Below are 17,432 nucleotides of genomic sequence, written 5' to 3' on the forward strand. Positions count from 1 at the left end.
GATTTAACATTACTAGTTTAGAAATACCACTTTTAGAAAGTGGACAAGTCTCTGTTCTTACAGTGCCGTGTGCCTGCATCCTGTCTCCAGTACACATTTGGGGCGGGTGACAGCCACACTTTGTACATTTCCTCTAGACACCTACTGATAGTCTGGAGCCAATGCTTGGAAGAAAGGGCCTCTATGCACTTCAAAGACACTTCTTTGAAGTCACCCCCACTTCAAAGGCACAATTGGGTAATGGTACTGAGTCTCTGGGCCCACCAAACCAGGCACTTCTGGATCTACACCTGGCCTCTGTCAGAAGAACTGTGGTGCTGCATCAAGAACTGTTATCTGCTGGACTGCTGACCTGGAAGGACTGCTTTTCTGCTGTGCTGCCTTGCTGCCTGCTGCTCTCAGGCCCTGCTGAGGGAGAGCTGGATTTTGCCCTCAATCCAAGTGATCTCCAAGGGCTTGTAGGCTTGCCTCCTGAGGCTTGAGACTCAGAGACACCAAAGTCTTGACCCCTGCTTCTGAGCCTGGTTCACTAGAAGTGGATCTAAATACTTGCACCAAAAAATGCATCTCCAGTCTGCTTGGAGCAGAACCAGTGCATGGACCCTGTTGCAGAAGTAGAACCGGTGCATCGCTCTTGGAGCCAGTGCATCGCCTTGAGAGCTTAGTGCTCAGAACTGCATATCGTCATTGCAGCAGCTTGGAGAGATTGCCACATTCCCTCAACTGTGTTAGCGGGTCGGACCTTAATAAGTAAACTTACAAGGGGACGCAAATAGGTTGATGAACCTTTTGACTCGTTTAAGATGTTCTCGCTATAGCTCTAGAGCAGAAATCATTTAACTCAATGATCAATAATCACAACCATTAGCAATTAATAAACCAATAATCAATGGAGTCAGTAAGAGTCACTCACCATGACCTTTCAGTCATGAATAACCACACCTTTAGTAAAGTTTCAGTAAGTTTATTTCTCTTATAATAACAATGCTAAAGTCATGTAAATTAATCTCAAAATCAAATGAAACACATATAAGAACAAAAGTGGTTGTCCAAAAGGACAGAAGAAACGCAATCTAATCAAAGCTTGAATCACAACACATTCTAAAGTTATGGTACATATCAGTAGCAGAGTCAGCTGCAACGATGTAATGACGTACATAGATTTCAGCAAGATAACTCGTCAAACATTAGTCCCTATAATTTGTCAGTCATTATGTGAATTCCCTCAAATCACTTCAGATTAGCATCAGCATGTTGGTCTTCATGCAAAACAATTTAAAACACAAATTTGGCAAAACATCTAGCTATGGAACTGGTCAAAACAGCTCAGTTGGTACCTAGAAAGAAAAGGCATAGAAATGCATTACAGTCACATTGTCATATCTGCCTATCCACGGTATGGGTCAGCAAACAGAATCAGTCTTTGTTCTCAGGTCATCAAATCGATCAGCAAAGCATCAGGCTCTCAGTCAGAGAGTATGAGCCCAATGACAGAATGAATCTCAAATCTCTTCTAAAGTATCTTCTTCTCACAAAATCACAGTAATTCCCAAAATCTGGTCTGGTCTGAACAATTCTCCCCTGTTGCGTTGTTATATCAAAGACACCTAAACTATCCCCTAATTCCCTATTGGTCAGTTAATCGTACGTTTATACTCTACCCAATAATATTTCTATAGCAAATCTATGAATTCTAATATTTCACTCTTCTCATAAAGTTGATTGGCCAACTTTACGATGTCCTCATCATCCGGCTCGTCAGGTAACAATATTGTTGCATCTTCAGCTCCAGTCAGTGTTTTTATTGTTCGCGTCCTGGGAATGTACATCCCACACACATTACACACAATTTGTTACACTGCTAGGAACATCATCTCCTGTTAGTCTGTTCTCACGAAAAGCTTCTGTTAAGCACTTATAACAAGACAATGGACAATTCACAGTTTAAGTCACTCTGTCAGCATTTTATTAACCGTTAAGAAATAGAGATTCTGCATGAGGCCTTGGAAAACTAGGCCAAGACACTCGCTAAGTTAAGGCCTACAATCAATAAGCTGGAGCATACTTCATAATCCTTAGTATGACATATTACTACATTAATCTAATACATTTTCAATATTTCTTAAGTATTAATCATCAATTAGTACATTTCGTGAACACTGGTGGCCATTCTTCGAGGTCACATTTTCCCAACAGCATACATTATTTCTCTACATTATTCATTTTCTACATAATTCAATTACTCAAAATACATAAACACTCATTAATAATTTCTAGTCAAGAAACCTGCTTCAGCGATTGCAAGGAGAACCCCGGTGCATGGCACTTCGGAACCAATGAAACTCAACTTGGCGCTTTGTCTTCAGAACCGATGCATCGCCATCACTGTGTGAAGAAAATCAACACAACACCTCGATCGTGAGCCTGACATCAACGCATCTCTCGACACATCACTTATCTGCACCCCGCACCTCGCTGTTGTGACCAGGATGTATGTACTCTGTTTAATGAGCCTGAATGAATCTTGTCCCCAACCTGTGCCCTATCGCAGGGCTGAACTGTTGACTTTGCTCCAGTCCAACATGACCAGATCACCCCGACTGACGCCTATTGGGCCTAATTCACAAAGGTAAACTTAGACTTTTGTTTTAAGTTTAGATCAAAAGCCTAAGTTTACAACTTTTCAATATTCACATAGGTCAGTTGCAAGTAGTATTCTCCGTCTGCACTTGGGGTGTAATATCTGCACTCGGCGGAATCTCCACCTCGAGTGCGGAGATTCCACTTCACACCCAAAGGGTAATCTCCACACCCAGAGTGTACTCTCCTCACCCAGAGTGGGATTCGCTCTACGTGCAGAGATTATACACTTAGTGCAGTCATAAAGATACTACTGGTAACTTACCTTTGTGAATACTGAAAAGTTTAAGTGCTAGAACTCTTTTTATTCTTTAACTTGACTTCTACTTATTGGATTTTTGCCATTTTGGTCACGATTTATTTATAAATTTTTATCTTTATCTCTAACCTGGTGTGTAGTCTTTTGTGGTGTTTTTATTGTGTTACTGTGTGCTGTGTTGCAATAATATTTTACAGATTGCCTCTTTGGCTTAGCCTGAGAGCTCTGTGCCCAAGCTACCAGCAGGTGAGCACAGGTAATCTTTTAGTGTGTATCGGTCTTACCCTGACTAAGATGTGGTCCTTGCTTGTACAGTGTGCATACTGTGGCAACTAGAAACCCACTTTCTAATATTTACTATGTCATTGTTATATTTGTTTTGTAACTGATGTCTGAGGCCTCTACAAATGGAGTACTCTAAGGGGTTTGGCATCTGTCTGAACCTAAAATGTCTCTTAAACCATACGTCTGCTTTTTCAGCCTGCATACTCTCTCTAGTGTAAATGAAAACTGAAACTGTGATGTCTAAGGCCTGAGATTTTGTACCCTTCTATTTTCCCATCTTGCTATCCCTTGCATTTAGAGATGAGGGCATATTATATCACTGATAAGGGACTTGAAAAAGATAGAATAGGAAAATGAAAGAAAGTAAGGTAGACATGAAAGGAGATGTTTTATAAATTTTGAAAACAAATGGAATGGCGTGTCATATTGTATAAGCAAGTTATATGAACTGCATTACCCAGTTGTTTGAACTGTGCAATAAAATGCGCAGTATGCTGAGATTTTTAGGGTTGCCAGGGCGCTCCCAGGCACAGTGGGAGCCTGTGCAGGCTCTCTCCAGCCCAAGAACAGAGTTGCTGAGCTGGAGAGAGCCTATTGTTCATGTGTGTTTAGCTGGCCCGAGACGGACAACCAAACACACATGCGCTCCTCACTGTTCGTCACCCCTGTGGCCCTGCCTCTTTAATAAAAAAATGATAATAAATTAAGTTTATTATCGTTTTCTTTTAAAGGTTTTGCAGCTGTCGCCGCTGGTGGGGGGGGGGCGATGGCGCTCCTCTGCCCTAACGGAGGAGTCTCCCCTGGTATGAAGTAGGCTTGTTTAGAATCAAACTACCATGCCTGAGAATCTCTTACCTCTGTAGGTGATATTGTATGTATAGCCTCGCCCAGAGCCATAGAATTAGTACACACACAAATAATTATATTTCATAATATATTAGAATATACTATAAGCTATTCTTGGATAAATCAAGCGAACATGGATCATAAGTATAACATTCCAGCAACGAAAAATGAAATAAGGGAGATAGACACAAACACCCACAAACACTGTTCAGCTGAATCAAACCTTCCTAACATCTTAGTATAATTTCATAGCTGTATTATATGTGGTTTGCTCATAAATTGACATCTTAGCGTAGCATAATATTAGCAGTCATTTATCGCCCCATATATCTGTGTGCCATTTGGCCTATCGGAATCCTTATTATCGGTGTCTTGATTCCGCAACTCGTTATACTATTTGCCCCAACCTAATTGCTAGGATTTGTTGATAGCTATTCACCCCATTAAGGCCTATTAAGAGCACGAGAATGCTCCGCGCGCTCGAATCCTGCTTTTGCTATGTTGCGTGGTAAACAATACATTTGTACGGTTTTAAGAAACACAAACAACATGCTGTATTGTATCCTTACCTCCAGTAATCAACCTGGAATACCTGGGCACCTCCTCAGGCCTGTAAAACAGTTTTTCGCTTGTAAAATGCATCATTTCGCACCGTATTAAAATCAGATACTACTCTCTCCCCTAGACATCGGTGTCACTTATTTGTTATTTAGCCTAAGTGCCTACACCAGGCCTTGTTTAAAAGTTGAACAACTACAGTGTTGTTGGAACAATTGGAAGTGGGTGCGCTGGCCAGTAACTTCGCGTTACTGACGGCATTGTGGGTTTGTGGCAGTTGTGGAGCTTAACAAATGTTGCCAGAAGAAGAAGATTTCACTGACCCCTTTATTGATCATTCTTCATCTAAACTCTTTCAAGTTTTGTGGAGGTGCTAGAGAACAACTACCACTGTGAGGTTAGGTGGTGTGAAGACTATTTCCTGTGGTGTATGGTTGTCTGAGTGTTGAAGGTTAGATATACGCAGCGTGGATTTCCACCAATGGGGATCACTTGAATTTTCTTATTGACAGAATAGAGACCTTAACTGTGTACGGTTAGAGTACTGGACAAGAAACGCATTTGGTAGATTATTACCTAGAACGCTTTCATGTAATACAATTCTTAAGAAACATTACAAATGCACAACTCAAACATCACAAACGATCAGCCACGCAATGACTATATAGCCCGTTCTCTAAACCAAATATTGTTATTTGGTATTGTTTAATATGTTGGAAAAACTTTTACTACTTGGCAATGCGACCCTACTCAGCCTGTAGTGGAGGCAAACAAACCACGTTTCAGTTGATAAACAGATCATAAAAGAAAGCGTTATCAGTCCAGTAATGCTGCAAATCACCCTACCACTATACTGGACCAAATAAAAGCTAGTGGGGTCTTATTTGACTATGCATTCAGTTCTACCACAGATACTCCCAATCACTCAGTCCTCTCAGTATTATCTTGAGATTTACAAACAAGGTATTGCTATCACAGGTAGAGTAACAGTAGGATCTTAAGTAGGTATTCATAATTCCCTATGAGCGTTTACCTTTCAGAGATCACATTCAGGTCTTTCACGACACTGTGCCAACTACTATTCTACTGTTTGTGTATATGCAGAGTTTGTGCAGCATGAATCTAACCGAAATAGAGGAGAGTGCTGTACAGAGTGAAGAGAAAAAGATACAGTCAACTAGAGATAATTAGGGTAGGTAGGTTCTAAGAGTGAAAACTTAGTGTTATTTTGTTGTGAAATCCCATTAGTGATGTCTTAATGATGCCTGCACCTTCTGTTCTGCTGTGGTTACCCTTACTTATGAGGCCTATATGGCAGTGTCCATCCATAAATAACATCAACCTCGCGGTTGTATCTTGTGCACTTTGATTCTCACCATCCCTGGACCCTTAGCCTACTGCACACATTAGGCTCTGAAAATACACCACAATGCAATTTCAGAAAAAATAGATTATTTGGTGTTTTGAAAGGCTTTCATATTTTAAGTATTCAGTAGGATGCACTCTAAAACATGCATTGCTTGTATACCTAATTCATGTTTCAGCGCAGTACAATTGCCACTTGCACTAGGTGAAAATTCAAATTTTATCTGTAAAGACCTTGTCAAAGAGTAGGTAGCTTGCCTACAACCATTACACATAATAGTATTTCTAACCCGTGTCCTCTGGTAATACAGGACAAATATATTGGAGCAGAATATTCTCTCTTCTCACAGATAAACGTACCAGTGATGAAGCTACTGAAAAGTGGGGTGATGTGACCTCTGGGCATCTCGAAATGGTGCAAGGCCGTTTAGTTCTTAGACTTTTGTTTGACATTCTCTTCCAATTGGCCATTTTAGCTAATCGGTTTTGCATTCCTTCAGCTCCAGTTTTGCTTCTTTAATCCTTTTCTACTTCTGCTGCACCGTTCCTACTGTTTGATTGTTGAGACTGTAGTCCTGCTGCTTAATTCTGCTACTAGGAACTTTTGAATCAATGAAAACTTTATACTAGGAGAGAGGGTTCCTCAAATTGGTAAAGTACATAATCTAAGGTATAGCAGGATGGTATGTTACCCAAGGGAACCCCTCACTGATTTTGTGGCAATACACATCATGTGTGAAACTTCATGTTCACAGAACCTACTTTCTGTATTCAAAGATCCGCTCAAAGGGTGCCTGTTCTTGTGTTTCTCTTCCAGTCAGGAAGTGTTAGACAAAAGAGCGGCAAGAGAAATTAAGTCGTTCAGTGCTGTTTGCAAATGTTCTTTGAAACCAATTCTATTGCATTGAAACTTCTCCTCCACTTGTTATACAATCATCGGCTAGTTCAACAAGGTCCATATCACTCCTTCACATACACTCCCCAAGTCTTCGTAAAGTGGGGCACAAACAGATTAAATGTAATCAATGTATGCTTAATATTTAGCAGTGGATGCATGCCAGTTACATTCACTTGTAAGCCAGTGCAAAAGAGGTCTGTCTCTTTTTACTTCCCACCTGGATGAGTAAACACATACTATCAATCCACTGCCATCCTTATTTAAAAAAGTGATACCATAGGTCAATTAAAGCAAGAATTAGGCATTCATTATCAGCTTCAACCTGTTGACGGATCACAGCTCAGCAGCTTTCAAGAACGTTTTGTTCTCCCTGTTTGGTCATCGCAATGGTAACCAGCACCTTGATAAAGAGGGCGTTATGGACTCACCAAATCACTGTACTTAATCCATTTCAAAAATAAAAATAAATAAATATGATCTGCAGAAAATTACAATTTAGGATTAAAAGGCCCTGGAAATTGCATTAGAAAAGTCAATAAACCTTGTCTATGAGAGCTATTGGCTTTGGCCATGTTTTGTAGCCATGCTGTACAGCAGTTGAGATGCTTTGCAGCGTGGCTCATACTAATTTAAAAAAGCACTATGATGCATGCACTAGCTCCGGACGCATCATCATATTTTTTTTTAATGTTTTATTCTTAATCATGCTACACAGCTGCCTTGCTGCTATAAAGCATGACTACAAATAATTTCCAAAGTTGGGAATACTCATGCTGTACAGCATGAACAAAAGGCAATGACAGCAGTGACAGCTGCTGCAAGTCTCAAAGCAGGGGTAGATGGTCAGGGACGGGAGAAATAATAATAAATGTTTTTTTTTTATTTTTTAAAGTACCTGTCCTGCTGCCGCCACCAGCGGACGCCTCGCTCCTCTTCTCTCCTGATGGTGTCCCAGCAGTCCTGGAGACACCAGCACAGGCTTCCCATGCAATCCTGGTGCTGCTCTCATGCTATACCAAGCCAAAGATGGCAGTCCACACTGACAGGTGAACCTAAGTTCACTCCACGCCTTCTCTCCCCTCCCATGGCCCAACCCCTCCCCTCCCTGCACATGCTGCCTCAGCCAGCAGCTGAAAAATAAAACCAATAATGAAATATCATATTATTTTTCAGATGCTGACTCTTAGCCAGTGGAGCAAAGCTCTTTTGTCTTTGCGGAGGACCCGCCCCTGAATGGCAGAGCCAATAGTCTCAAAGGTGTTAAAGAGCAAACATTATGTAATAACATGTATTTGAAGGCCTAACTGAAAAACGTGTGCTTGAAAAATAAACGTGTGCTCTGAAATGTGATTGCCCTGGTGTCAGCCACTATGAAGTTCGACAATGAACTTTATAAATACTAATGGAAATGTATTTTGTTTAATCATAATTAAATGTACTGACAAAAGAAGATTAATAATATATACTAAAAAGGTTAATGGTTTAAATTTATTATGAAATGTCTTATTCTTCATGTTTAGCATTAATTAAAAGGTCTGAAGTTTTAGAAAGTTTCCCGAAACACGATATTTAAATGTGTTCTAACTTTGCAAAATAATGTTTCTTGAACATCCCATGTGACTTGCACAGTAGAAAATTCTGTCTTACTCACGTTTTGTATTTTGCTCTAGTTAATAGTTGTTACATCGAACAATGGGCTTTAGGTTTTTGTCAGGAAGAATATGTCATGTTTCTGTATAGTGTAAAATGTATTTAATCACAGAATCAGCTGACCGGAGATGAGAGATTAGTGACAGAGTAAACCAATCCGAAATGTACTGGGAGAAGAAGAGATACATCTGAAGAGCAGATTATGTTTTATTGGCTGCAGACTAAACCACCTCATACTCTTGTCCAATAGAAGCTTAGCTAGTAACTTTTTGGGACTTTAGTCAGTGCTTAATTTGTGCTTGTTGTTTCCGGTGCGGAGCACTGGCACTTATTTTTGAGTGCCGGTACTTATTTTTCTGCCTCAAGCATTTACTGCGACCAAAAGACACATATGGGACAGAAAAAGGAAGAAAAAAACGAAAAAGCGTCACAATGGGAGAAAGCAGAAAGCTGCATGAGCAAGCTGAAGGGGCAGGGAGTGGCTTTAAATGGACAGAAGAGGCCCGAGATGGCTTCAGGATTATGCTGCCTCAGTATTCCATGTTCACATATTTAATTACAGCAGCCGCGTGTTTAAGAGGAGGGTTTTGGGCACCGGCACATTTTTATTTACAAATTAAGCACTGACTTTAATATAGCAAAGTTTTAGATGATGTAAGTTAGTTCTGCATTTTAAGTGATCCTGTTCAGATGCTGTTTAGTTCTTGCCTATGATTCTAACAGTTCAGTTGTATTAGGACCAATTTTACTGAACTGTTTCCCTTTCATGTCCTAATGCTGACTAATGAAGACCTGATGTTCCTGTGCTCTGCTGATGAAGGTTCTACAAGCTGTTGATCCATTTACGAGAAGTATAACCTGAGTGCATTTGTTTTCCTTTGCAGGTTTTCTCCTTAGAAAATCCACCGCTTATTTTGGTTAGCGTCATAGTTTGATGTTTTCCAAATTAATTCTTGTCTTATTTTTATTTTCGCATGAAGCCCACACATGTTTTTTTTCATTAGAGTGTTAGTTAGTGATGCCTGACCTAATATCTGATTTTGAATGTATATTAATTAATTGTGATTGATTCAACTGCACAAACTAAATATATATTGTTCCTGTTATTCACTTAATTCTGTTGTTATTCAGTGTTGGGTTTTTTGAGTGTTTAATGATAAATGCTTTGGTTAGATTGAGACTCTTTAGACGATTTGGACAGCCTGTGTCATTTCTGTATTTCTATCATTTGGTATTGCGCATGATTTATGTAACTTTAGCATTGTTAATTTGAGGGCGATTCATGTGGTGATTCATGGCCACATAGGTCATGGTGTGTTTCAACTACTGACTCTAAATTTAATATTTTGATTATCGAATGATTTATTTGATGTTCATTGGTTCGATTGTTTTATTGGATGTTCTTTCACTCCTGTCTGAGTTCAAAGATCCGAGTTGACCTCTTTGGGTAATAGATGACTTACTCTATACGTGACACCTTATCACAATAATATAAAATAAAATAAGATCTGTCACACCCACAACGGCGAGACCTCCCAGGGTTTCTATCACTCACAGACCATACCTTAACGCTTGCTGGGAATATTATGTTGAAAGAAAAGCAGTTATGTCTTTAGAAATGGCAGGCTCTCAAGTGGTTCAATTTTATGTGCCAGACATTCAGGTAATATTGTGTTTTTTAGACAACAACACTTCGCCTTCTTTGACATGTACCTTTGATGTTTCTTTTAAGTCTGGATCTAACAACTTTTACTTTGCTTTCTGGCTCTTGTACTTTGTTTTGCTCACTGTAAATGTAGAACTACAAGTGCCAAAAATCAAAGCAAATGATCTACTCACACCTGACATGGGGAAATTAGCGAGTTGTACAACCTTCTCCAATGAAAATCCATCATTAGTCAATCTTTCCCAGTCTTTAGATTTTTTTCTATGTTTCCTGGTGTGCCAATATGCCACCTCTGGGATGCTTCAGAGGGCTCTAGAATAAGAAGAATTCACATATAGAAGATGACAATACTGCACTGCAAAGATACAGACAGGCATGCTATAGCTAATTGTTAATCAAAGTGCGTGTGATGGGTGCAAGATCACTTCTCTATATAAACCCCTGCCTGCAGGTTGTCATATTAACAGCCTTTTTCATGGAAATATCATCAGGCAACCTTTGGCTTCATAACTGACAACACTTTGCATGCTTGGATTTTTAAGCTCATACTACTGAGTCTTAAAATAATACTACATTTTCCAAAATGCAAAGTGCTGTTAAAGTTCTAGGAGTGGCTGGCTATGTCACAAATATCATGGGACCACAAAGCAGCTCGGGATGTTATGAAAATAATTGCAATCTTGGTTTTTTTGAAGGGGCGAGGAGATAACCATGTTTGTTCTTCCCAGTAAAACAACTGAACTTGTAGTTCCTACTGTACATTGAGTGCTGCCAGTGGAAATATGAGGCATTAAAAATCATCACTGCTAAGCAGCTCCATGTCATATGACACCTCCAGTAAGATTTGAAAGAAAAACTACTTGAAACTACACAACCCAGAACACAACGATCTGTTGGTTAAAGTAAGACTGATAAAATGTGATCCACATAGCATGGAGACATCTAGCTTCTATGAAAGAGACTTAAGCTTGGCATGCCCGCTGTTATACCGCCATCATTTCTAATCTACCAGTGTTACTCGGCAGCACGCTATGCTGTGGTTACATTGTGGTCAATTATCAAGGCATTGCTTTTGATTTGTCCTCAACCCAAAATTAAGTTGGAGTGAGGTGGATTAGAGTGGACTGAATCTGAGTAGGGTGGATTGTAGTGGATTGAACTAGAGTCATGTGCACTGGATTTGAGTGGGTTGGATTGCAGTGGGGCTATTGGAGTGGGAGGATTGGAATGGAGCGAGATATATTGGATTGAGTGGGTTGGACTGAATTGAGATGGATTTTATTGAATTGGGGTGGATGTGACTGGTGTGGGGGTTAATTAGATAGGTGTGGCATGGATTGGTTTGGTGTAGGTTGGATTAATGAGGTTTGGAGTGGGGTGTATTGGACAGGAGTGGGGTGGATTAAGGTTGATTGGAGTGGAGTGGGGGAGGTTAAGGTGAATTGGATTGGAGTTTGATGGACTGCAGTGGATTGGAGTGGGGTGGTGTCGATTGGCTTGGGGTGGATTGGACTGGAGTCGAATGAACTGGATTGGAGTGGGGTGCGTGAGATTAGTGTGGAGTGCGGTGGATTGGTGTGGATTAAGGTGAATTGGATTGGAATGGGGTGGATTAAGGTAGATTGGATTGCAGTGGGAAGGACTGGGGTGAAGTGAGTGGATTGGAGTGGGTGGATTGGGTTAGATTGGATTGGAGTGGGTTGGGTTGGAGTGCAGGTGTTTGGACTGGAGTGGGTGGGTTGGATTGGAACGTGGTTGTTTGGAGTGGGATAGGTTATACTGGATTAAGGTAGGTTGGACTCGAGTAAGGTGGGTTAGACTGTAGTGGGGTGGGTTGGTCTGGAGTGGGTTGGACTGTGGTGAATTGGAGTGGAATAGATTGGAATGGTTTGGAGTGAATTGGATTGTTGTGGGGTGGATTATGGTGGATTGAGTGGGGTGAATTGGGATGAAGTGGGGTGAAAAGGGATGGGGCGGATTGGATTGGGGTGAGGTGTACTGGAATGGAGCGGGGCAGTCTGGAGTGGGGTGGACTAGAGTGGAGCAGATTGTTTTGGACTTGGGCAAATTGTGAGTGGAGCGGGCAGATTGTTTTGGATTGGAGTGGGGCAGATTGCTTTGGATTGGAGTGCAGCAAATTGTTTTGGTTTGCAGTCTGTGCAGATTGGTTTAGGACAGATTTTTTGGATTGGAGTGGGGCAGAATGGAGTGGGGCATATTATTTTGGATTGGGGTGGGGAAATTGGAGTGGGGCAGATTGTTTTGAATTGGAATAGGGCAGATTGTTTGGAATTGGAGTGGGGGAATTCGAATGGGACAGATTGTTTTGGATTGGAGTGTGGCGGATTGCAGTGGGGTATTAAAGTTGGGAGATTGGAACGGAGTGGGTGGATTCAATTGAGTGGGGTGGGTTGAATTGGGGTGGATTTCATTGGATTGGGGTGGATTTGACTGGTGTGGGGTGGATTAGATAGGTGTGAGGTGGATTGGATTGGTGTTGGTTGAACTAATGTGGTTTGGAGTTGGTGGATTGAACAGGAGTGGGGTGGATTAAGGTGGATTGGATTGAAGTGGGGTAGGTTAAGGTGAATTGGATTGGAGTAGGATTGCCTGCAGTGGATTGGACTGGAGTGGGATGGACTGAACTGGGGTGGTGTGGATTGGATTGGGGTGGATTGGACTAGAGTGGACTGAAGTGGATTGGAGTGGGATAGGTGAGATTGGGGTGGAATGGGGTGGATTGGTATGGAGTGGATTAAGGTGAACTTGATTAGACTGTGGTGGATTAAGGTGGATTGGATTGGAGGGGGATGGAATGGGTGAGATGAGTGGAATGGAGTGGGTGGACTGGGTTAGATTAGATTGGGGTGGGGTGGATTGAAGTGGTGCAGATTAGATTGGAAGGGGGAGATGGAGTGGGGTGGATTGGGTCGGAGTGGAGGAATTGGAGTGGGGCGGATTTGGGTGAGGTGGATTGGATTGGAGTGGGGGATTGGAGTGGGGGGATTGGAGTGGGGCAGATTGTTTTGGATTTGAGTGGGTCAGATTGGAGTGGGTCACACTGGGTCAGACTGGAGTGGCGCATGTTGTTTTGAATTGGAGTGGGCATATTGTTTTGGATAAAGGTGGGCCTTTGTTTTGGATTGGAGTGGGCATGTTGTTTTAGATTGGAGTGGGCATATTGTTTGAGATTGGAGTGGTGCAGACTGGTGTGGAGCATATTGTTTTGGACTGGAGTGGGGCAGATTGTTTTGGACTGGAGTGGGGAAGAGTGGAGTGGGACAGACTAGAGTGGGGCAGATTGTTTTGGATTGGAGCGGGAGACTGCAGTCAATTAGAGTGGGGTGAATAGGGATGGAGTGGGGTGGACTGGATTGGAGTGTGACCACCTTGAGTGGGGTTGGACTGGAGTAGGGCAGATTATTTTGGACTGGAGTGGGGCAAATTGTGATTTGAGTGAGATAGATTGTGATTGGAGTGGGGCAGATTGTTGTGGATTGGAGTGGGGTATATTGTATTGGAGTGTAGCAGACTGTTGGATTGGAGTGGGGCAGATTGTTTTGGTTTGCAGCGGGCAGATTGGAGGGGAGCAGATTGTTTTGGATTTGAGTGGGTCAGACGGGAGCGATGCATATTACTATGGATTGGAGAGGGGGAATAGTTGTTTGGGATTGGAATGGGGCTGATTGTTGTGTGTTGGAGTGAGGCAGATTGTTGTGGATTAGAGTGGTTCAGATTGTTGTGGATTGGAGTGGGGCAGATTGTTTGGGACTGGAGTGGAGCATACTGTTTTGAATTGGAGTGGGGCAGGTTGTTTTGGATTAGAGTATAGATGATTGTTTTGGATTGGAGTGGGACAGATTTTTTGGATTGGAGTGGGGATGATTGTTTTGGATTGGAGTGGGGAAGATTGCTGTGGATTGCAGTGGCAAATAGTTTTTGATTGGAGTGGGGCAGGTTGAAGTGGGTCGGATTGCCTTAGTTTGTACTGGGACAGATTGGAGTGTGGCATATTGTTTTGGATTGTAGTGGTGGACATTTATGGATTGTAGTGGGGCAGACTGGAGTAGGGCATACTCTTTTGGATTTAAGTGGGGCAAACTGTTTTAGAATGGAGTAGGGCAGATTGTTTTGCATTGGAGTGGGGCAAATTGGATTGGGGTAAATTGGAGTGTAGTGGGGTGGATTTGAGTGGAGCGAGGCAGATTGGAGTGGAGTCGGGCAGATTGGATTGGAGTGGGCGGATTGAATTGAAGCAGGGTTGATTGGTTTGGAGCGGAGCAGATTGGGTTGGAGCAGTGCGGATTGGGTTGGACTGGGGCGATTGGGTTGGAGTTGGGTAAATGGAGTGGTGCAGTGTGACAGGGGATACCGTGAGGATGACTCGTAGGCAGCGGTATACTATGAAAATGTCTGTTTATTGGATGGTATCAATGGAGCATAGGGTATAATCTTATGTGCTTCTTTGGTCTGCTGTTTGGTATTCACAAGGTGTTCCTCTTCTCTCTTTTTCTTCTTCCCAGGTGGACTCTCAGGAGGCGCATGTGGGAAAAGAAGAGAAACACAACTGTTGGTGAAATGGTAAGATTCTCTGGTTTTCTTTTTCTTTTATTGTTTTTTTCTCTATACTAGTTTCTCTATTCTTCTGTCTTCTCTTGTCTACAGTTCTTTGTCTCCTGTTCCCCTGCTCTGGATCCTAACTCATCTGAGGTAGTTTTGGTTTGCGGCTGTCTTCTACTGTCATAAGACTTTTCTCTCCTTGCTCTTCCTTCTAGATCTATCTTCTCTTGTTTTCTTCCTGGCTCTCTTTTGACTCTTCAGAGGAATTCTTCTCTCTTTTCCTGTCTCTGTTCCTGTTCTTTTTAGTTACTGGTACTTGCATTGTGGGCACGCAAACATATACCAAAAGAGAAATAAAAAATAAAAAAATCTTTCAACCGACTTGGTTTTGTTTTTCCCGCTAGTTTTGGTGCCAATAAAAATGCACAATTGAACACTCTGTGGTCTTGCGTTTTATTCTTCTTTTGTAGCTTGTACCTTTGCGTATTATTTCAATATGTATAAACGGTTTTCCGCAGCCCCTTCTCTCTCTCTTTCTTTCGCTTCTCTAGGGTTCCCAACAACCGATAATTCCACCTCCTGCCTAATTCCGTACAAAAGGTAGGGCTGTTCACTGTGGGACCGTACCTGCCAGGGCCGAGCTCTCCCCAGAGCGTGGCCAGATTGTTGGATTTTCTGCCTCCTGGTCCTCTGCTCCCAGGCTCGAGAAACCACTGCTGTTGCTTTGTCCCGCTGGCCGAGTCGGGTGCCTGCTGTGCTGTTCGCTGCAATCAGCTTAGGCGTTTGACGTGGGGTAGACTGTGTTGGATTGGAGTGGGGCAGATTGTTTTGGTTTGCAGTGGGGCAGATTGGAGTGGAGCAGATTGTTTTGGATTGGAGTGGGTGCAGATTGGTTTAAGGCAGATTGTTTTGGATTGGAGAGGGGCAAACTGGAGTGAGGCATATTATTATGGATTGAAGAGGGGCAGATTGGTTTGGATTGGAATGGGGCCGATTGATGTGTGTTGGAGTGGGGCAGACTGTTGTGGATTAGAGTGGTTCAGATTGTGGTGGACTGAAGTGGAGCAGATTTTTTGGGATTGGAGTGGGGCATATTGTTTTGGATTGGAGTGGGGCAGGTTGTTTTGGGTGAGAGTATGGATGATTGTTTTGGATTGAAGTGGGCAGATTTTTTTTTGGGATTGGATTGGGGATGGTTGTTTTGGACTGGAGTGGGGAAGATTGTGGTGGATTGCAGTGGCAAATTGTTTTGGTTTGGAGTGGGGCAGGTTGGAGTGGGGCAGATTGTTTTGGTTTGTACTGGGACAGATTGTAGTGGGGCATATTGTTTTGGATTGTAGTGATGCCGATTTTTTGAATTGTAGTGAGACTGGAATAGGGCATATTGTTTTGGATTAAAGAGGGGCAGACTGTTTTGGAATGGAGCAGGGCAGATTGTGTTGGCTTGTAGTGGGGTGGAGTGGAGTGTAGTGGCGTGAATTGGAGTGGAGCGAAGCAGATTGGAGTGGAGTCGAGCGGATTGAATTAAAGTGGGGAGATTGGATTGGAGCGGGGTGGATTGGATTGGAGGGGGGAGATTGGGTTGGAGCGAGAAGTATTTGGATGGAGCGGCGCAGATTGGGTTAGAGTGGGGCAGTTGGGTTGGAGTGGGGGAAATGGAGTGGGGCAAATTGGATTGGAGTGGGGTGGATTGAGTTGGAGTGGGGTGGATTGGAGTGGGGGAATTGGAGCGAGCAGACTTTTTTTAGATTGGAGTGGGGCAAACAAACTGTTTTAGATCGGAGTGTGGCACTGTTTTGGACTGGAGTGGGGCAGACTGTTTTGGATTGGAGTGGGGTGGATTGGAGTTGAGTAGATTGTTTTGGATCGGAGTGGGGCAGATTGGAATTAAGCAGATTGGTTTTGGATTGGAGTGGGGTAGATTGGAATTGAGCAGATTGTTTTGGATCGGAGTGGGGCAGAGTGGAGTTGAGGAGACTGAAGTGGGGCAGATTGGAGTGAGGTGGACTGGATTGGAGTGGGGAGGATTGAATTGGTGTGGGGAATTAGAGTTGGGCAGATAGTTTTAGATTAGAGTGGGGCAGATTGTTGTGGACTGGAGTGGACATATTATTTTGGATTGGAGTGGGGCAGATTGTTTTGGTTTGTAATGGTTCAGATTGAAGTGGGGAATATTGTTTTGGATTAGAATGCGGCAGACTGTTTTGGACTGAAGTGGGGGAGGCTGTTTTGGAATGGAGTAGGACAGATTCCTTTGGATCAGAGTGGGGCAGATTGGATTGAGGCAGATTGTTTTGGTTTGCACTGGGACAGATTGTAGTCGGGTAGATATTTTTGGATTGTAGTGGAACAGATTGTTTTGCATTGTAGTTGGGCAGATTGTTATGGATTGGAGTGGGGCAGATTGTTTTGGATTGGATTGGGGCAGACTGTTTTGCATTGTAGTGGGGGTAGACTGGAGTAGGGCATATTGTTTTAGATTGGAGTGGGCAGATTGTTTTGGACTGAAGTAGCACAAAATGTTTTGGAATGGAGTAGACAGGTTGTTTTGGATTGGACTGGGACTGATTGGGGAGGGCACATTGTTTGTATGGGAGTGGGGCAGATTGTTTTGGATTTGAGTGGGGCAGATTGGAGTGTGGTGGATTGGAGTAGGGTGGATTGGCTTGGGTCAGATTGGAGTGGGGTGGATGGTGGTGAAGTGG

The sequence above is a fragment of the Pleurodeles waltl genome, chromosome 3_1 (assembly GCF_031143425.1).
Source record: "Pleurodeles waltl isolate 20211129_DDA chromosome 3_1, aPleWal1.hap1.20221129, whole genome shotgun sequence".
Classification (NCBI taxonomy): domain Eukaryota; kingdom Metazoa; phylum Chordata; class Amphibia; order Caudata; family Salamandridae; genus Pleurodeles; species Pleurodeles waltl.